The sequence below is a fragment of the Agelaius tricolor genome, unplaced genomic scaffold (genome assembly GCF_023055355.1).
Source record: "Agelaius tricolor isolate 1412-34295 unplaced genomic scaffold, bAgeTri1.0.p SCAF_32, whole genome shotgun sequence".
In the NCBI taxonomy this organism is placed as follows: Eukaryota; Metazoa; Chordata; class Aves; order Passeriformes; family Icteridae; genus Agelaius; species Agelaius tricolor.
Genome location: NW_027269292.1, coordinates 2248819 through 2271102, shown reverse-complemented (window position 1 = coordinate 2271102; position 22284 = coordinate 2248819). Strand labels below are relative to the sequence as shown.

The 22284-nt window shown below is 37.7% G+C and overlaps 1 protein-coding gene and 1 long non-coding RNA gene across 3 annotated transcripts in view; both read right to left on the bottom strand.

Annotated features, from left to right (window-relative positions):
- Positions 1-1317, bottom strand: part of ANKFN1 (ankyrin repeat and fibronectin type III domain containing 1) — a 113186-nt gene extending 111869 nt beyond the window's left edge. For both annotated transcript variants that reach the window (XM_071451319.1, XM_071451318.1), the window contains exon 1: positions 1102-1317. The gene's annotated coding sequence lies outside the window, so the exon portion shown is untranslated. The remainder of the gene's footprint in view (positions 1-1101) is intronic.
- Positions 1318-17118: 15801 nt separating this feature from the next.
- On the bottom strand, positions 17119-21540 carry LOC139601998 (uncharacterized). The gene is made up of 3 exons (XR_011683087.1): positions 21422-21540; positions 18288-18345; positions 17119-17335 (listed from the first exon to the last, which is right to left on the bottom strand). It is a non-coding gene; the product is annotated as an uncharacterized lncRNA (long non-coding RNA).
- Positions 21541-22284: the final 744 nt, after the last annotated feature.

Genomic DNA, 22284 nt, shown 5'->3' with positions numbered 1-22284 from the left:
GCGACTGCTTTTGCCTGCAGTAATCAAATCACATCTGAAATACAAGAACTAAGTTGCCTGTAGTGGGAACGCATTCACTGCGACACTGAGACTCTGTGAGTGTGGAATCAAAGGGAGCCTGCATCCAGATGATCAGCATACTGCACAATTTGTCGAAATATGAACTTGGATGCTTGAATTTTAATTCAAAGGTGATGAAAAATTGTGACCAGAGGAACTTTCTACATCCAATTAGGAAAAACAGAGACAAATTCATCCCTTATGCAAGTCCCCCACAAAATAAACTGGCTTAACATTGGAATCATTCAGATGTCTCTTTTTAGGTAAAATGAATACAAACTTAGGGGTTTATGCATTAGGCTTTTCCAACTGAGATTGGCTAGAGCGCTGGTAATGCATAAGACTTTAGGGACAGCAGATAACTTCAATACTACAAAGCTTAAATTTCATTATTTTATAGTATGCTGGATTTCACTGAATCACAGCTACTACTTTATCCATGCTGTAGCTATTTTGAGGGAAATAAACATCTCTGTTTCTGTTACTTATACACCAGCATACACAAATTCTTTTACCTAGGCACATATATGTAAAAGCACTACATGCACACATCTCTTCTCCTGTACCGGGAAGAAAAGCAACTAGATCTATCTACAGGAAAGTTAATTCAGCTAAATTCACAATAAAAGATCAATACTTTGTCTCAGGTTATGCACACCTCATCATCAACTTCAAAATCAAATACAATTTTGACAAGTAATATAATCCAGTAATTTACACTCCTTTTGAGATCCTCATGGCAAATAATCTCTTTTTAATGGATGAGGAAAGAAAACAGAGAGGTGAGATGAGATGAGATGTTCAGGACTGTAAAGGAAGTCAGTAGCATGCTAAGGATGGAACCCAGTTGGACTAATGCTTCCAACCCCTGAAATGTTAAATGCAGACATGCAATCCCACCAGAAAAACAGGCAAGCATCACACTAGTGCCCCTGCTTCAAGCATACGTGCCCACTGGGAAGTGCTGGACACTTCTGGTTGCCAGCCAGTAAACTTTCCCCCTCCTCAGCATGAACTCTGATTGTCTGCCAGTTCACTTACCCATGATTATCATTTTTTCTGTCTGATGAGTGTAGAACAATTGCCCCTCGAGCACGGGTTAGCCAGAGCCGGAAGAGCTGCTTGCCTCCAGCCCAGCTGTCGGAGTCTCCATGCAAGATGCTGTGCAAAATGTTGAGTTAAAAGAAAACACGAGTAGGGGGAAAAGAGAGCTCTCTGAGAACCTCCACATGGTTCCTGTTGCTAAGGGAACCACTCCCTTTGTCTGCATAGGTTAGGAATGGCTGCTTCATTTGGAGTCTGTCTCTTAAGTACCTAAAACAGCACAACAATTTCAGAGAGAAAATAAAAAGTCCAGAATGTCTTGCAACCTTAGAAAAATGGAACCACCTAGGAATTCTTACATTAAAAGCATCTATTAATAGTTGATCTGGGTGACTCCAAGGAGACTGTAGAACTCCTCTGTGCCATCTGATGGGACAATACACTGCTGCACACAGTTTAATTTAGTTATTGTAATCAGCTTTTGTGGATGAGGATAGCTGATTACAGAGAGATTGATCAAGAAATCAGGTCCAGTTTACTACAATAAATGGGGAGAGATCAGCAGTAACAAATATAAGCATTTAACAGGTATTCATGATGGGCTATAGAAGAGAGGTGCCTTTACTTATATGGGCTCCTATAAAAATCCAAGCCCAAATCCTTAACTCTGATTTCTGTAGCTGCTCTGCCCCGCTGCCTCTCTGTCCCCAGACCCAGCACTGGCCATATTTCTGAACCCCCAAATATTTGAGAATCAGCCTTCTGTACAGGCCCATTGGGCTCAGTCCAGTTCAGCACATGGAGTTAGGAACCCCTGCTTCTTATCTTACCCTCTGTGCTCTTAAGGCATACAGTAGGATGTGTACTTCAGTACAAATGTGATTTCACTGTGAGTCGGAGGCCCTAAAACATGAAGAGCTGATAGAAATTGTCAGGAAGGTTGGTACATGGGAACAGAAATCCCCCAAGTCTAAACATTTTGTTTGCAAAATGTCAGCCTCTTTCTGACAATATACAGCACAACATGCATTGCACAGCACACTCATATCCTGCTCTCTCTCAGCTGATGCCAAAGCCAGCACTCCAAAATACCGTCAGTGCAATTTTTTTTTCTGTGAATTTACCTGTTTTAATACTGTAGTATTCTGGGGTAGAAATGGTCAAAGACTTAGATCTCAATACAAATTTTCAAGCATAGACTTCTTTAAGGTTCTTAACATATCCAGAGAACAGTCAGAGAAATGAGTTACAAAATCTTAGTTCAAAATCTTAGATGATGGGCTTCTGTATGGAAAGCAGAATTTTCTTTTTCCACCAGAGAGCAGCTGTGAGTGCCTGCAACAGGGGAGGGGGTTAGTTCAGTCTTATAGTAAAGAGCTGAGCTTCACTTAATGCAAGGTAGCTGCTGAGGAAAATCAGTGCCAGTGTTCTGTTTTCCAGGGAGCTGAGCTTTTTTCCCCTCAGCCAGATTAGAGTATAATCTTAGAGAACACCAAAGAAGCTCTTAGAGAACACTAGTCAGATAAGAGTAATAAGATGTCTTTGCTCACATACCCCAGTCCAGCACTGACTCTTTGACATGAAGAATTCAGTTGTCACTTCATTGCACATGTTGAATTGTATTTGCAGCATAGGAGTTGCAACACCCTCCCATCTTCCTCTCGCCCCAGTGAGTCAAATAAAGCAGTCAGAATTGCTTTGTAGAGAGGCCTTTCTGCTATTCCTTTCAAAAGATTAGGAGATTAGAGAGTGCAACCCAGACTTCAGTTTAGGGACATTAGAAAGCAACTCTAAATGGGTTTCCGTTGCATCATTTTTATCAAGGAACATTTAATTGGAAACCATTTTAAAAGTTTGGGATTTTATGTATTATTTTCCTTTCAGGGTATTAATTGGAATTGCTCAATCCTGCTGTGTATGTGTGCACACAAATACACTCATCTCATTTTCTCCTGCTCATGGATAGACTGATGTCAAGGCAAGTGCAAATAAAAGATCTTGGGATTCTCTACAGCCTCAGCAAGGGAGACAATGGATTTTATGACTGAAGTGAAGTTTCTGCCAATACTTTACCCACTTTCTTCTGCTGCTTGCAACCCATGGAACCTTCTTCAGTGTAATTACAATGACAAAAGCAAACCCACGCATGTTTAGAGATTCAAAGTTAATTCCTACCATAATAAAATTCTTCAATGCCACAGATCAATGCATAGTAAGTCTAACAGTGCACTTTATCTAAGCCTTTTACAAGTGTTTGGGTATATAATACTATTATTAATACAAGGGCATTCTGCTGATCATTGCCATTTTGTCACTTCATGATAAAAAGACACGGGGGGCAAATTCAGATCACATTTGTGAAAGAGTCAGGGACAGCACCAATGTAGCCTCCTGCATTACTACACAATGTTAGCCCCCAGAAAACAAAATAAAACTAAATACCAATATTTTCCTCCTTATTTTAACAAAGGCAGGTATTTTCTCTGTTTAATAGAGATTTTAGCATTCTATACTGGACATTTACTATTTTTCCATTATTACAAAAGCAATCAATTTTTGTCAGACTGGCAGTGAGGCTCAGATTTGATGATAACAATGCGAATTTGCAAGAAGTGAAACTCTACTCAGGAGCCCTTCTTCAGTGAAATCTTGAACTGTATCTATTACAATAAATCCCATCTTCTCAACTGAAAAATAAACTGCAGTAAGTACTAGTGTCCTAAAGAGCCCAACTTTGTTATGCTAATCCAAGGTATTAAGAATAGTCAGAAAAGGAATTCATTAGTGGCTACTTGAATCAACTGCTTTTTGTCCCAAATATGAACACATCCCTGCAGTCAGAAATTACCTACACAGTGTGATTGAAGCTTATTGATTTAATTACATATAATAAGCAACTTGCAGTGCATGAAGTGAGGCTATGGAAAAGTACATTACAGTGCTCCTGCTTCAGGGCCCTCTCAGTCAGAATTTTAGTATATGTACCTATTTTCTCTTTATCGTTCAGGCAACAACATTGAAACCCTATCCCCTCAGTCCACTTAGTGAGCAAGAAAAGATTGTCTGCCTTATATAAAAAAGCTTACGAGGAATTTTTAAAACAAATATTTACAAAGCTCTAAAAATATTATCTTGTTTTGTTAAGGTTAAGTGTGAAGCACTGTAGCTGTTACAAATATACCTCTTGTTATGCAGTGAAAGAGAGAAGGCAGATGGAGCTGTTGATAGCCTCAGTGACAATAGTGCAACATGCCGTTGCACAGGAACCAGTATTCACCCTATAAGGAGAATTTTTCATATTCTCCAATTTTTTTTTTCAGTCGCAAGTTAGAATTAAAATTCCAACATGAGAAATTTTCCATAGGAGGGTCATATTTAAAAGACCCTCTATATAAAAAAAGCCCTTTACTTTGAATGAACTGACATGGATTTAAATGACCTGTGAGAGTATGTGTACAGTTGTATGTGCATGTATAAGGTTTCTTGTCCACTTTCGAGAGCCCAGACTCCCATCCCTCGTGGCAGTCTGCCAAACAGGCCAGGAACGTGAAGAAACTTGACTTTCTGGCACTGTTCCACGTGAGATGCCGGGGAGCTGAGAGCTGGGAAAAGCGGGTGAGCTGGCAGCAAACCAAGAACATTTCCATCAAAAATTTCATTGGAATAGACATTTTCATGCAACGTGTTAGGTTTTGGTGAACTGGCATTAGCTGAGAGAAAAATGTTCCACTGGAAAGTTTCCAGTTTGTCCTAGTGCTAAGATCTTGATGCTTGGACCTTGTATATTTCATTCAACTGAAAAACAGATTTTTATTTCCTGGTGTCATGCACAGAGACAGAATGTAGTTTACTGTACTACTGATTGTCTAAAATAATTTCTCCTGATACTGTAAAAAGATACTTTATTTTGCCATCTGCAGTGAGTGCTGCTGTCTCATGACTCTGTGGTTTTTGCCATCTCCCCACCCCTCTTTATCTCATCAAAATGGATCACAAGAAGGAATGTCAGCAGGCGAGGGACTCAGTTGTGAAAGCACCACTTTGTACTCAGAGACAGATTTAAATAACTCTGTCTTGAACAAGATTTCCATCTTACTTTCTATATTAGTTCAGTAGGGAAACCAGTACATCCCCACCTTGAAGTGTTATTGAAATTCCATAAATATGGATTATAACAATAAACCTGTAACAGTTCTAAGAAATGTATAAAATACAGTAGCTTCAACTACTAAACTGTAGGAAAGTAAAGTATTTACCAGTATATTGAGTACAGATGGCACAAAGTTGTGGCAGAAAACCGAAGTAGGGAAGAATATAGCGCTGGATGAACAGTCAAATCTATATTGAATGCAATGCACACTTCAAAAGTTGATTTCACAGATTCTTTGACACAAAAAAGTGTATGCAATATATATAATTTAGTTAATCTCATTCAAGCTGCATGAGTGACAATTCTGAGCTTATTGGAAACCTTGAAAAAAATTCAGCTTTGTCACCGATGGGATGCAACAAAGCTGGGCCAATTCCATGTGCTCAGCTTTTGAACCTGCCTCTCAAAACACTTATTCATATTACACCCCATTCAGGAAGTGATCTCACTGGAAAATCTGAGCAAAGCATAGGACAGAAGTTCCAGGATCAAAAAGCTAAAGAATGTTCTTTCCCCCCCTGCCACTTCATCCTCTTTTAAATGAATTTAGTCCTTGTGAAAATAATTTGATAGACAGCCCTAAGGACCAGAGCTGTTGTGGACACACAAGGACACATTTCCATTGTCCTCATTTCACATCAATGAATGTTCACTCTGAGCTGTGTGTTTAACTTCCCATCTTGGGCATCACAGGACTTCACCCAAAACTAGTGCAGAGATAAGCACAGAATTCTTCAGCCTGAGAATAAACAACTTTATAATCATAAATAATCATACAATAATTCATCCCCTATCTTTTGAGTTCTCATAGCAAAAAAGAAACTGCACAACCATTCTCAACTGAGCTGTAATACATAATTGTTAATACTGGTACTGTAACAGTATCCTTTGGTCACTAGCTCTCTCAATTTTGAATATGGGCACCAAATTTGAGCTAAACCCAGCATTAAACATATGCCTATAGGATTTCTATCTTGCTTTTTCCTACTGGTAATGAAATAAGCATTAATGCAGTAACCAAGTGTCATGCAAGTTTGAGCTCTATAAGGAGACTATATCCCAATCCTAGGCATAGCACAACATGTCTTAAGGAAGCTTCTGGGTGTTCCAGTAGCTTCATGGGGCAGAGTTAATTCAACTCCATGTCTCCATTTTGCTTTTTAGAATTTCTTCTTCTGTTTGGAAGAGTAATCCACCTCATTTTCAAACATATGAAAATTCTTCATCTCCGTTTCAAGTGGCTGTCAATATTTCCAGGCTGTGTAACCACTTTCTTCAAGTGAAATTGGCAAAATTGGCCCAAACAATCAATTAATTTTTCAGCAGAAGAAAATAGAAAGTATTCTGAGCCTGCTGAAAGTGATGTGAAACTATCAAAGAGAGTATGTGCACAGAATTAGCAAAGCAAAAGTCAGACCTGTGGATACATGTTGCTCGATATCTCAAAACAGTCAAAGAACTCCAGCTGGTGTTCCCTGCCTCTACTTGACAATGATGCACATTTTCCACCTCCTCTGACAAGAGCTGACTTCAGATTTATCTCTGCTGTTTATTTCTGTTCTTTAAAAAATACAGATTCAGAAAGTTCTGCCACCCACTTGCAGCAAATTTAAATACCTAAACAAGAGTGAAGTTCAGTGATAGCACTATGAGAGAAGCTGCTGAAGCATAATTATTCTCTCTACAAGGAGCAAGTCTCTCATACTATGTGTAAGCTTACACATAGAGGTAGACACACACATACATTCACATTAAATTTACTGTACTATGCTTGATTTCTCTTCACTGTAACTATTTTCTGTGCCATCACTGAAGGCATTTCCAATGTATATATTTGCTCTGACACCTCTAGATATCATCATGCTCTCTCATGCCCTTGAGTGAGATTGACTCACTTCCATTTCTTCTGTTGCTGTGAAAAAATAAACAGTAGCTGCAAAGCTGTCAAAGAATTTGATTTCTTCTTCTGTCTGTTTTTAATCCTTTTATCTATAGACCTGAAATAGCTTGTTCTGTCATCCAAGTCATATTTATATTTTACAACAACTCTTGCTCAATTTTTTGCAGAAATTTATACCTGGCCCTTGTGTTACTTTCATCTTTATTAAGCCAGAAAAAAGAGCAAAATAAACCAAACTGACTACATTTAATGCAGCAGCTATGACAAATTGCTCAGAAATAAGAGTTTCAGAGAAGGCCTTCTGGGGGTGCTCCCGTCATCGAGCACACACAGGTAATACTCCTTTCTGTGTCTCATAAAGCAAAAAGAACTCCTAAAATTGAACTCCATCCACTCCAATCAAAATGCCACTCAACTGCTGATTGAAATATCCTTCATTCAAATCAGAGTGAGTGCCTTTAATGGCTACCCAAAAGGCTGTCAAATTAAATAAGAAACAAAATGCAAATAAATTAGCATTCCTAGCTACTGATATGCTATAAATATTTATGAGGAAAAAAAGATGCTGTAATTTCAAATGATACCACAGGCCTATTTTGTACAAACAGTTAAAACAGTTATACATGCAATACTGTACTTTGCAATTTTTTTCCATTTCACATCACCATAATCACCTAATAAATATTTAAATGGACCCATTTGCTGTAACTATAAAAGAACCGTGTAAACTTGTTGTCATCTAGACACATAAGCCGCAGTGGAGTCAATGAATTTCAACAGTCACTTAATATTGCAAGCCACAAGCTACCTTAAACCTGCCAGCAACTGTCTGCCAGGAAGCTACTGTAGCACCATGGCTACCTCCTCCAACCCAGGACACGAGATTCATTATGAATGCTAGCATTGCTACTCTAATTAGGCCTGGGAGAGGTTTAACAACCATGCTACAGTCTTGCTGCTGACAAATATAAAAATAAAGCCTTGTTCAAATTAGCAATGTGAAGTGAGAAGGCCTAGAAGCAGCAACTGTCTGACCAGTAGTGAAACAGTTCTAATCTATAGTGAGGTTATTTTGCTTCATAAACTGCTAGTATGTTACCTGCAGGAGGTCTCCCTGTAAAATGAATTATAGTAAGCTATATGTGATAATTAACCGTGCATTAGCAAATATCTTGAAACAGGGGGGCTCTGTTTTCTCTGTATTTTGACTAATAAAAGCATGAATTTGTTCAACAAATGATCATTTAGGTTGTGGAATGCTAAGCATATTGGAAGAACACAGTAAGCAATAGAATATTGTAGGTGGACTAACAGTTTCCTTACAAAAACAGGCTGTTTAATAGGCTGGCTCCATACTACGTTATTCACAGTACTAAAAACCACAGTGTTGGGAAGACAAATACAATATACATTTAAAATAATATAAACCTTGTACTCATATTTACTTTAAAAATGCCATGGATGTGACAATAAAAAAAAATATCCATAAGCAAACGTTTATCTCAGAAAGAGAAAATCCCAAATGACTCTTTCCAGAATGTAAACAGATAGTGAGGCAATTGGTATGGTCATCTTCTCTAGAGGGGAGAAAAATGTGGCTGAGTTTAAAATAGTCTATACCATATGAATGTGAAGCAAGGCAAACAAATAAAAAAAAAAAAAAAAAGAATTATGTATACTGCTTAACACAATAAAAATAAAGTGGTGCTATATTTTTTTTTAGCTTCAAATACATCTTATGAAAACATATTTAGCCATAATGCTTAATGGAGCTGTGGCTGTACCAGCTCCCTCTTGGCTGTGAATCAGAGGTCAGAGCCACTGCAGCAGACACAGATTGACAGTCTGTGCCTCTTTATTCATACTGTATGGACTGGAGCCCAAGATTCCAAACATCACAAACTGAATTTCATTTAACTACAGGTAATCTATCAGCTTTAGCCAGGCTCCACATGGTAATGACTCATGATAGGATTTGGCTGTATCATGGCTGGATACCCAGCCCCAGTGTCATGGGGATGAACCGCAGGTAAAAAAGAGAACTTATTGGACAGTTCATAAAGGTCAGCATTCAGAAGTCTCTCCAAATGTTGAGTATCTTTAAAACATCAGAAATGTTCTCTACATGTAGACAAAGCCAAGCTCAGCCGTCCCTCTGAGCTGGATGGGTCCATTTCCTTCCCCCATACAGCTCTCACCTGCCCCATAACAAACCACACTCCCCAGTGCCAGCTCTGTCCCTGCAGCACGCCAGGCTCTTCAGCAGAGGCCTGAAAGAACTCCCTGAATTCTGAGGCAGGGAGCTCTCAGTGAGGTACCAGAGCTCTGAACATGCAGCAGACACTGAGTCTGAGGGCATGGCAGGACACTCACACTGCCTGGGGAAAGCCACGGGGCTGCCACTGCAGCATCTGATGCCACACAGTCACCAGCAAGAGTGCTCCTCACCAGCTTCCTGCAGCCTTCCTTCTCAACATCCAGTGGGTTCAGCCAAAGAATTGGTGTTGACTTTCTAATATCTGTTTAAACTATTTTGGGGGGCTAGTAGATCCAGATATATAATATATATGAAATATTTTCTAGTTGTAAAATTAAATTATTTTTGCAATCAAGTTACAAAAGATGGGTCAAGAATACATTGCTAAGGCAGCATGTAGAAAGAAAATAGGCATTCTTCTTACAGAAAATACTCTATGAAGTAAAAAAGTTACTACAAATTAATGGCAAGCACGTGGCTACAATTAATTTCTTCTACTTCACTACAGAAAGATAAGAAATTATAAAACAAAATTTTCATTCCTCCAAGCTAGTATAGAGATTTTGTCTCAAGTTTGTTAGCACCAATCATCTGGTAAAGAAGGATGAATTTGAGATTCTGTTTTCCCCTCAGTCTCCAGCATAAGCATGTTTGCCTTTTGTTCATAAGGAATTTAAGTATATTACTTTTTAATGTATCTCCCTCTCAACAACATGATTTTTTATTCTAAGTGAGGGCATTAGATAATTTTAACCATCACAATTTGAAAGTGACCACATGTATCCATACTGTTGCAGTTAATGAAGTTTGAAAATCCAGTGCCACTTTTAAAATTTGCTTTTCAAAAAGAAAACCAAACCCTTCAATGTTTTTTACCATTGCACTAACCTTCAGCTCTCTAAGGTAAATGAGAACTTAGAAAGTAGTGTGCTGTATTTTCTCAGTTGAATTATATTTATAGACTTCCAGGCAGAGGGTAAGATTGCCCCCTTTTGGAATTTTTCAGAGTAACAGTCCAAATAAAGAATTGGGTGCAAAGCATTCCTAATCCCTACTCAAGATATGCATCTCATCAGGGATTATTTCTGCTTCATGCTGTTGTGTTCTCATGTTACTGTGTATGTGGCTTCACATTTCTTATTAAAGCAACAGGCATGAAAGAATTCAACTGCTCTTGCCAGCAACCACAAAGGCACAAAATCTGAAGTCAGATAAAGGTAAACATATGGAACATTCCAAGGAATGCAGTAGTAAAGATGGAGCATATAGCTGAATTCTCCCCTTCTCCTGCTCTGTAGGACAAACTTCAGAGGCAGTAATTTGTAACTACAGTGTCCCATAAAGCAGCATTCTCTGATAAAATTCACAGAGACTGAAACATGCTAAAAAAGAAATGGAATGACTTAAGTGCTGAAAACAATCAGGACAGCTCTTCTGATCCCAGATTTAATTTAATAGCAAACTCACCCTTGGTGTACTGATCTGTGGTTGGGCTTTTTTTTTTTTTTTAATTGTCAGCTTTAATACCTAAATCATGGTCATTAATCAAGTATATTAGTCCTTTAAAGAGATGTTCATGACCATGGGCAGAACATGCCCAATAACCAGGAGTCTGAATGGGCATCTGTATTTACATTAAAACCTTATTTTTATTATTATGGTGCCATAATGCCAAATATATAAATGATTTCTTACTGAAAACAATGCAGGTTAGTCCTTTAAAATAGTTCATAATTAGTATTATTTGCAAATGAACATCATTAGTCTGTTACTTGACCTGCATCTTCTTCTAGTTTTAGAAAGCTAATCTTTATATAAGGCACAATTAATTGCATTAATCTGCACATTTTTGTTTCAAAACTTATTTCCCAGGGATGATACCTTCAAAGCTCTTTCAATTACCAAATTCCATTCATTCTTATTCCAGTAAAAAGTTTAATCTAAATAAATATATTAGTATGGCTTCAACTAGAAGTTGTTCAACAGCCAGCTCTCCAAACATGGAGAGATCTCCAAATGGAAGCAGACTGACAGATTGACATAAACCAGCAATAAGATAGAAATCAGAGAGTATTAGTGGGAGCTACACCGATGTATTTCATCATAGCTGGAACAAGACATCTGCTCAAGCAAAGTAAGAAGGGCAGGCTGTCAGTGCACCACATCAGACACAGAGGAAAATAGAATATTTAAGGTGTGCAATTCTCTGAAAAACTCATTGCCCAAATTGTGTGGGCAGTATTAAATAACTCCATCCCATTCATCTGTTCCAGTCACAGACTCTGTGGAATACAACATTTTGTTTTCTATCCTATTACAATCAAATTGTATCACTAAAGACTATTGTCTTCCAATAATTCAAGTATAGTTCAGTGAACTAAACCAAGATTACAGTAGTTCATAGGAAACAGCATACTTGAGTGTCACTACTGATTTAAAACCCTACAGGACAATACTATAGAACAGTGTTCATGTGGATGCTATAAAAATGTCACTGTGCCAATAAACTTCAATGCGAGTGCCTCAGGAATAAATCATGTCACTCATATTTCAGTTTTTAAAATTTTAAAAAGCCATCAGTAACATTTTTTCCTGTGGTTAATATTTTAATATTCTTAATCTCTGAGATACCAAACTTTTAAGAGTGATGAAAGCAATCCTTGTCCCTTACATATCTTTTATCTTTGCTTCATGGTGAGCAAATTATCACAATAAAGAAGATTAGGCATTGCAAACTTTTATGTCTCCATAAAAAAGCTGAAGTCCCAGGTTTACTGAGTGGAACTCAGAGTAAAAACCACCATTACATATAAAGCACCAAGTGTAACAAGATGAACCGCAATGTAACTTTCCAGACTGTTTGCCCAAGCTGTTTAATGCCCTGTGTATTTCTGTTGAGGGAAAGTGAGAGCTTAAGTTGAATTATGTCCTTGCTGCTTTCAAAATACTTTAAACAGTTATTCAAACTGTAGCCAGTGTGTCATGCATTCCAATACAGAATATAAGGATCTATGTATTTAGTGTCACTGTAAGATTTTTACTTAGAGTTTTCCTTTCAGTGCTATGAAGTTAATCATAAGGAAGGAATGCACATTCTGATCATGTTAATTAGCTCAGTGAATATGACTTCTAAAGAGATCACTTAATGAGTCCTCAAGGATGCTGAAAACCATTTTATTAAGAGAAATGCTTGGTTTCCTTTACTGACACATTCATTGGACCAAAAGGCTGTCATTAAGTAGTCTGTAGCTGTCTTGATATCTATATATGGACAATGAAACCACTGCAGAAGACACACTGTAGATTTTATAACCACATTTTATAGCCACTGAAAAATACAAGGATAAGGATAGAAGCAGAATAGACACTTATGCTTTCAGGAAATATAAATTTGAACTTCTGAAGGCATAATTTTTTACATATAGAGGACATGAATCAGTGCTGTGGATTGCTGAGCTTAATTCTGTGCTTTTATTTTACTTCCTGGCCCTTAATGAAGGACACAAAGAAGCAATGACAACTGATACAGAGTTTTCCTCATGGTTGCAAAAGTGCTTAAAAAAAAATTGTCAAATGCAATAAACTTTTTAAGTGCTCCCTTATGCTAAGAAAAAAATGCCTCTGGGTTTTACCATGGCTCAGAGATTTGTAAGATATGTTCTTATCTTTGCCATGTTTTGATTTAGATTCATCTTGTTGTACCACCAAGTCCCTTTTTATGGTGTGGGGACTCACCATAGCCGAGGTCTTAATTCAGTTATTTTGCTTGGGTGGGAGGTTGGCCTAACATCCCCACCTACTGCTGCCCTGAGGCTTTCTCAGCTCATTCTTCCATAGAACATGAGACACAAGTTCCACCTGATAAATAAACTGTGCTCTTCACCCCTTTTCTGTGCTCTAAGGAGGGGTGGAAGGCATGGCACCTGAAACACGCCCAGCTTCACTGCACAGCAGCTGTCACAAGAACAGTGCTACTTGCAGGACAGATAGGAATTCTGTTTGTTTATTCTTTTAGAAGGAAAAAAACACTGCATCTTTAGGAATCCATTCTGGAACCTGGCTGAAGCCCGTGCATGGGCTGATATAATGCCACAGAATCTGAGCATGTATAACAGAGAATGATTTGAAAACAAACTCTTTGTGAGTGTAGGAGAGAATGCTTATTATGTGCTTCCATAATCACATCTTTCATTCCAAATCAGAATATGTTGAGTAAATCCCAAAACAATTCATGACTTCTCTAGAGAAATTCCCACACTTCCCAATTGTTCTTCAGGCAGCTTAAAGGCCATGTAGCTCAGAATCTGCTGTAGACTGCAGAATGTTTTCATCTGACCTTCTGATGAATTTTCACTGTTTTTTTAAAGCTGAAAAGAGGATCCAGTACTGGACTCATGAATACATCCAGATGCTGGAGACTTGCTATAAGAGATATCATAAAAATATTGAAAGCTGTGCTTTAAATACAAAACTTGTGTCTTTTAAACATCAACACGGCTACCTTGCCTGTATTTTTTTCAATATTTCCTGCATTTTTCCAATACCACTTAAAGAGGTCTAACAGTATTTGCAACAAATCATATAATCAGCTGGGCCATTTAAGCAGTACATTTGGGTTGCAAAGCAGAAATTCTGCATAAGTGGGTGGGGAACATAGTAGAGCAACATTTTTGCTTAGTTTTTCTGATAAACTGTTGGGAAGTTTCACACTGATTCAGCAATGGCTTCCAGTTGATAAAATGTTTTTCACCTAAAAATAAACTAAGTTAAAATGTAGCTCTAACTGTTTCAAAAAGAACAAATTTACAATTTGTGTTTTCTGGTTGCCCTTTTCCTCTTCTCACCTTTGTCCTGCCACACATCAAACAAGTGCTGTCTAGTACTGTGCCCCACAAGCACTGGCAGCTAAAACAGAAGAAAATTTCTCCAAGTTTAGTGAAAGTCTGTCATTTATGCCAGAATGACACACATTTAGAACACATTTAGAAATATCATTATCCTGGCAACTCGAATGACCTCACACACCTGAATCCTGTTCGCAAAAATAGTGCCTGGGAGATTTAATACTTTTCATAATAAATGGATCTTTTCAAAGAGATTGAAACCTGGGCCCCCTTATTTCTTAGAGAGACATCATAATCCAGGTGCATAGATTTTAATATTAAATTGGAGAAATTAATTAGCTGTGTGATTTCAAAATACCTGATCTCCCAATAAAAATATACCACAAAGGTTTTTTGCTGCAGATACCTAATCTAATCTAATCTTAGCTATCATGGAGGATTGGGATTTTTTCCTGCATTATATGATAGCTTCAGATTACAATGAACTTTAAAAAAAAGAACAAACCCCAAAACTATGAGGGGAAAAGTATATGAAAAATTGTTTCCTAGTTTTGATAGTTCGGTTCTGTAACAAACAAAGTTTTAAAGTCCCTGAAGTGTTTCTACAAGGTACATTCAGCTGCATGGAACATGGGAATTGGAGGTAAACACATCCCCAAACTGGGCACCTTTAGAAGAACTTTCCCTCCTTAACAGAGATACTCAAAGGGCATTGACAAACATTGGAAAGAGCAAAATGACAGAGGAAGAATGGATTTAAATTTTGCATAGTTTGGTTTAAATTTTGGAGCTCGGTTAATCTATTCAGTTGTGAGTTTAACCCTATTTGACCATCATTACTGATATTTTCTGGTTTTGATAAATGCAGAGTCCACAAGAACACTATTGCAATGATAATTAACAGTAGAACTTGCAATCAAAACATTAGCAATTCCCAATCCCTTCACCTTAGAGAGTAATTCGTTTTCTACATCAAGTATTATTGAGTTTATGACTTACACAAAATTAACACAGTTGTTGTAAAAAGCTTTTTATATGTATTCCACAGTTTCACTGAATGCATTGATTTGTTCTATAGGTACACACTAAAAAACAGTTTAGAGTTCAACATGAATTTTGCATGGACTAAACTCTGCAAAATATCCTAAATATAGCTAACAGGTGAAGTTTATTATTATTTTATATAGGAACTTTTTCAGTCATAAATCTGTGGTGAAAGTTGTTGTCACTAAAACAAAAATCTGTCTTATTTTAGGGGGTGACCAGGTTTCTCCTAAAACCTAAAAAGAGCTGTAGTTTTTGGATTTCACAGCAAAAATACCAAAACTGATTTGATTTTAGGGGAAAGGATTTCTAGTCTGTCCTAAAGTAGGGGAAAGGATTTCTAGTCAGTCTTAATAGTTGGGAAAATTCTCTGTCATCATTCAGTTTGGCTGAACAAGTTGTCCTCAATTTATTCTATAAATGCAGAAGGTAGTTGTAAGAACCTATATTTACAATATCTAATAGCATCATCCACTAAGTCTACACTAGGAAAGCTGCAGGAACACTAAAGGCAAGAGGTGCAAGAGAGGGCCTGTTGAGATTAGCAGTAAAGACTGAGTGTAATTGGACATGCCATCACATTGAAAACAAAGGAAATGGGTATTGATTCCTCGGTGAATTACTGGCCACCCTTCTATCATTGCTTATACTGAGCTCAGGACAGAGTTTTAGGTAAGTTCTGTGGAAAATGTTTAGTTACAGGAATCACTCTTTATCTAGAGCCTCTGACAAGTGACAGTCAAATCAAAGTCTTTCAGAGAAGACAGATCCATGCAAACTTATATCCCTCTTTTTCACTTCCAAAAGGCATCTTAATCAGTTTATAAAACGTGAAAAAATCTAGCCTGTTGCAGTGCCACATAAATGTTCTAAAAACCTGAAGTGCTGTTGCTATGGAAGGCACATGAGCTTTGAATCTGCTGCTAATAGACAGTGTGTGGAAAACATAATGAGAAATAATTGCAGGTTAATAACCAGGTTTCAGAAATTCCAAAGGATCCTCTTTTATTCCATGTGTCATAGCAGTCTGAGTGTACAATACAGTGCAACCTAATCTTAATTAGGTCTCTTAATCTTCCATTGGCTGGAGTTGATTTGTTCTGTTCAAAACTGCTCCCCTAAAGTTTTTGATAACTCTCAAAATTACTTTTCTTTTGTTATCACAAACACACACACACATTCTCACACACCCAACCCCTACATTTCTGCAGAGAATCAAAGGAAATAAGAACTTTTCCTTAAAAAAAACCCCAGTTTGTCTTGGACTGTCATAAACTCTATGCATACTCATTCCAGGTTGCCAGTTTTTTTCACTGGGTTTGCTCATGTGTAAATGCAGGTAAATTATTGCTATTAACACCCTCCCGTAAACTGGCTCTTGAAGAAAACAGTAGAAATATAAACAGTTCCATAAATAGAAATTATGGACATCCAGTCTTAAATATGATGATTAGTGGTTTATAAGTATGTCCCTTTAAAAGGTATTGAACACTCATCATAGAGAAACACTTTTGTTATGCCTTCCAAGGAAATGCTACTGTTTTAAACTGAGTATATACTGATGCTCAGTTTAAAACAGTAGCATTTCCTTGGAAGGCATAACAAAAGTGTTTTCTCCTCAACAAATACTTCAAATTCCATTCTTCATAAAAAATATTCTACATATTTAGAGAACAGCAAAGAAATATTGTGCTCATGCATCACATTAAATGAAATGCAATTTTCATTCTTCAAAGATGAAAAGTAGTGTGTAGAAATGCATGTGGTAATCTGTTCATCAGGTAAATTCAACAATGTATTTGAGAATACTTACATACAGTGACTCCAGTGTGCTTTGCCCCTTTTCTCTTCTGCTGTTATTCAAGCCTCAACAGAAACAAATTGTGTTTGACAGTTTGTATTTCCTCAGAGCTGCTCTGTCTGTCTGCAATTCCTGAGATGGACACTCTTCCAATAATTTATATCCCTATCGGAGTTCTCCTGCTCCCCAAGCAGAGGCAGCACGGTCGTTCTCTCATCTCCCACTTGCTGAGCTTCTGCAGCAAAGAAACAATAGAGGGGAAACCGACAACTGATAGTGCCCAACTGCTCAAGGAAAAGCAACCTGAGACCAGAAAGTAACACATTAGATGGTAAGGGTAGACTGAAATGTGTCATCTGTCCTCCTGTGGCATTTTGAACCCTCAGAAAAACTGCAAAATACTGACAATAAGCTTGGGAGGGCACAACAATGCTGGAAATGGATTTTAAAGCAATAATTCTCATGAATATAATGATATTCAAAAAGTAGATGTTCCTTTAAAATGAAATTATGTCTTCATAAAAGGAAAAATTCTCAATTCCTCTATACCAGAACTGCAGCAAAGGCTGAAATACTCCTGACAGATACTATATTCCCTTCAATAAGTTAAATTACTCTGTTAATATTAGCACCATCACATTGACAATTATGTTGCATGAGGATTAGAAGCAGTGTAACTATTTAAATAATAAAATTTCTGTTTTGAAGGAATAGCAAGAAATAATTCTGATATTCTGATGAAGGGCCATATTTTTAACAGTCTCTTAAATTCATTCTACTGTATGAGATACCTCAATTTCAATAACTTCTGTGGTGAAACAAGTGAACAGATGAATTGAAACATGAATCTTCAAGGCAAGCTCTCCATCAAAAAGAGGTCTCCTCCTCAATATTTAGTTATATGAATCAAGAATCATTCCCACAAGCCTACTTATTTATACAGTGGTAAATTTCATTCTACATACAGGAGTTGACAGAAATTTTATCAGATAATGCTAAGGTTAAAAAAGCATTCAATTTGGATGGAGAGTTTGGATTAGAATTTAAATCTCCATTGGAACATAATTAATGCACTAACATCTATTAATAGCCACAAAAACTGCTAGAAGAGGCAGTTCTGTTACTACTTTTTTAGAGTTCAGTAAAACTCATTTTTATAGACAGGACTCAACATTTCTAACACTTACTTTACAGCCTCCTCTGGGATGGTATATACTGCTGCCAACTCGGCACCACTTCCTGACACTTTAGAGAAAAAAGAAAGAAATATTAAGCACAGTGGCAGAAGAAAAGTTTAAGTTCCTAGATTAATTTTTCTGCACTGGAATCTGACTGAGATAACACAGCTTTTAGAAGAGGTTATTGCCTTTTTGAATTGAAATCAATGAGTTGGGATTTCTGCCCCCCACACTCATTGCAGAATACACAGAATCAGAATCTTGACATTTGGATCATTTGTATTATTGGGAGGAAATAATAACTTAAAGATGGGAAACACAAAAGGATATAAATTCAACAATGTCAGTAAATTCTCAACAAAATATTCCTATCTAATAGTCCCCAAACACAGTGCTCAAGTGCCAGAAATCCTTTAGGACATAAAGTGAAGATATTAAGCAGCTAGAATCACTTAATACCATGACCTCATTCACATGGCAGTGTTGGAGAGCAAGGAGACAAAATAATTACAGTCTCAAGGCTTTAAGTGTGACCTTCTATGGACAAGTCTTGCCAGTGACAGGCTGTTTTCATCCCCTGGATACATAATAGGCTAAAGAAGAAGGGAGGAGAAAGGAACCTGGTAGAAATTTCATTGTATCCCTTGTTTGAAAGAAAGATTTTCTGGTGCAATCCAAAGAGAACATGTTTTTCTGTAAATCTTTATTTCTTTCACTTCATGCAAAGAACTGATAGAAGACAAACCATTTCATAGCATAGGTAAAGAAAATCCTCCCACAGCTGAGCTATTTACAACTCTTAATAGAGCAGATCTTGGCATGCTGAAGATGCAGCATGTATAGCTGGAAGAAGCAATGGAACATGGTGTGTCTTCTATTTCAGGGGGAAGGCAAAAAGCAAAAAGGACACTGAAGTAGTTGTCACTTGGAGACTTTTTTATAATGCAACAAAGTGTTCAGGCACACACCAAATTGTGTTCAAGGCCCAGGGCAAAGGTCTTAGTCAGTGGACCTCACAGGAATTACAGTAGAACATGCAGTAAGTGAAGCCTTGAGAGCCCCAGCTGAAGCCTTTTCCAAATTTTTTGTGAAAGCACTCCCAAACTTTTCCCACCACCAAGGGGAAGCCATACTGCTGTCATCCTATGAGGGGCAGGTGAACTACTATTTTCACACTTAGAATGGAATTATTTGTTAAGAAGTCCACAAGGTTCTTGAGACCTTCAGCCAAAGAAGTTGAAAAAATATGTTCAGATTCATTTTAGCAATAGCCCACAAATAAAACTTGTAAAAATGTCAGGTCTAACTTTCAGGAGTGATTCAGTCAGATTAGGCTTACAAATCACTTGGATGCATTTGAAATTTGTGCTTGAGACAAAGCCAATTTAAGAAAAGAATATATAACCAAGCTTTTCTAAAACAAGCACTAAGTAATGTAACTAGGCTAGAAAATAACAGAGGTGTGAATATTGTTTGTTGAAAAATTTGAAGGGATAGCTACGGTAGGATTCCCTATGACTTCATGCAATTGTCGGAAGCAAAGGAATGAGGCTGTTTTTAAGGCAGCTGCTGTTTATAATGCTCTCCTTTAGATCTCCACTTCTAAATTCCAGCCCATAATGCAGCAGAGACCCTCTGCTGACACAGGAAAATTCTTGAGTCAGTATTTTCCTTCCCAATCTTTCAGCTGACCTAAGCAGCTCCTAACACTTGCCAGGCTAAGATGACTCAACACTACAGATAGATAATATTTTTTTCATTTCTTCCTAAAGTTCAAATAATACACATACAGTCTTTCACTCCCTTCAAGATCAAACCTCAGCAGACAACTTTTAGCTCCCTGCTTCTCTGAAGCACCAATTATTCAGCTTTACTAAGGCTCAGACAAGAATGAGTCAGACATTGACATCCAAAGAAAGCAATGTCCTGCTGCGTTATCACTATGCAGGAAAACTCGGACAGAAATTCCAGGCTCTCATGCCTTTGACATCCAACTGTGTTCCTAAACAAAGTTGAGTTTTCCTTTTTCTTGCACCTCCTGGAAGTCTACCAGCTGCAGCAAGCAATCCAGAAGTGCTTTGCTGGGTACCAGACCACACTCATTAACTCCTTTCATTAACCCTGGAGGCACGGTTTCTCAGGGCTCATTCAAATCCTCATATTCTCCAAATACAGTTATCAGAATTAAGGAGACACTAAACCTTCTGAGATAAGACCAAAATGGACATTCTCAATTTTCTGAGTTGTTGTACATGTCCAAATGAAGGAAAATAAGTTCTGCCAGAGTTTTGGCAGGGGTCCAATATTCTCGACCCAATCAACACCCACAGAGAATCTTCCACAGATTCAAAGTGGAATTACTGAAATGTGTATGAAGCAAATTTATATTATCAATTTCACCAGTCCCACATAAGCCTTGTTTGCGCCAAGGTGTCACCCACTGAATAGCTGCAACATAACCTTATTCAGGAGTGTATTACCAACATTATGAAATCCTAAATCAATCCACTGGGGTATTTTCCCTGTCAATCAGAGCAATAATGGTTTTTGTTTATAATGTCTAATCTTTCCAAATCAGGAGCAGCATAATTCTACTTCAGAGTTGGGGAAATCAAGTCACAGGAAAGGTACTGGCTACATAAAAGTACCCAGTAGCTCAGCGGCTTAAGGTTGGATTAGCACCTGAATATTTGAATTTACCACCCAGATCCTCACTAATCAGCCTCTCAAGAGCTGCCAGCCTCCCACTGTCCCAAAGCAGTTACAACTTCATCTCCAGTGGAGAAGCTCAATCCCAGCAGCCAACAGCTGTGTGCACCTTCCACAGGCACTTACTGACTGCAGGGGCATCTGAGCAGGGCTGGCTATTTCTGGCTGGTATTCCCAGCTCCAGCTGAGCAGACTCTGGAGAGCTCACCTGACAGCACTGGCTCAGAACAAGGCTGACACAGACACACAACACAAACAGGAAGAAATGGAGAGGGAGAGACAGGGTGTCATTGATAAAAGATTGTGTGTTTACTAGGCTAACAGTGTCTGCACATTCCTGTAGGTGTGTGGAAATCTCATTTAACAATGTCACATTCCTGAAGGGTGCACCTGGCATAATGCAGATAATGCACTTTAAATAAAGTACACATTACCTTGTCATTTTGTAAATCAGGCTGCAGCAGACTTTAGATAGGGAAAAGGTAATCCCATGGAATGCCTTCACTTCTGATGCTGGTTTAGCCACCATCATTCCTGTCAAGCCAGACTAATTGCTTTGTTTTTGTGGGCTCCTAGGGAATAACACACTTACAAATTTGGAAAAAATAACAACATTGACTGTGGTGACTTTTGATCAATCACCACCTTGCTGGGAATGTCAGACTATTAAGTGCCCCCTCTTTGCCAAAAATTAATGAACCAAAAATAAGTACCAGAGTTTGGAACCAGCTCTGTCTCAGCTGTATTCAATGCCACAGTCACACTGGAGGGTGAGGAAAGGGAAAAAAGGAGTGAAAGAAGAAAGCAAAGGTTAGTAATAATTGCAGCATGTTTTCTTTTTCTTCATTATTAAGTATGAGCAACTACTAGAACTCAAAGTGGCCAAAGTGAAGACAGATTATTTTTGATTATATTGATCAAAGACTCAAAGAGATTAAAATTTAGGAATGAACAATAAGTAGCTCTTCTTGTCCATCACTTGACATACACATGGAGTTGAACAGAAGAATTCAGCCAAATGAATCAGCTTTTCATAAAACCAAATTCCAGCCCCACACTTCTGAAGCACTACAAATTAAGTTGTAGTTTTCCTCCACGTTTTTAACTTTTTTAGATCTTTTTTCAGGAGACTGTCTCAAAGTCTTTGATAATCAACCTTCTGGTGAAAAAAAAATATTGAACAGACTTTTTGTAGTAAGTTTAAAAGAAATATTCCAAAGTCTAAAAATACCACAAGAAACTTTAAAGTAATCCAAAGAGGAATGATTTTTTTTTAAAATTTCCCAGATCTTATCAA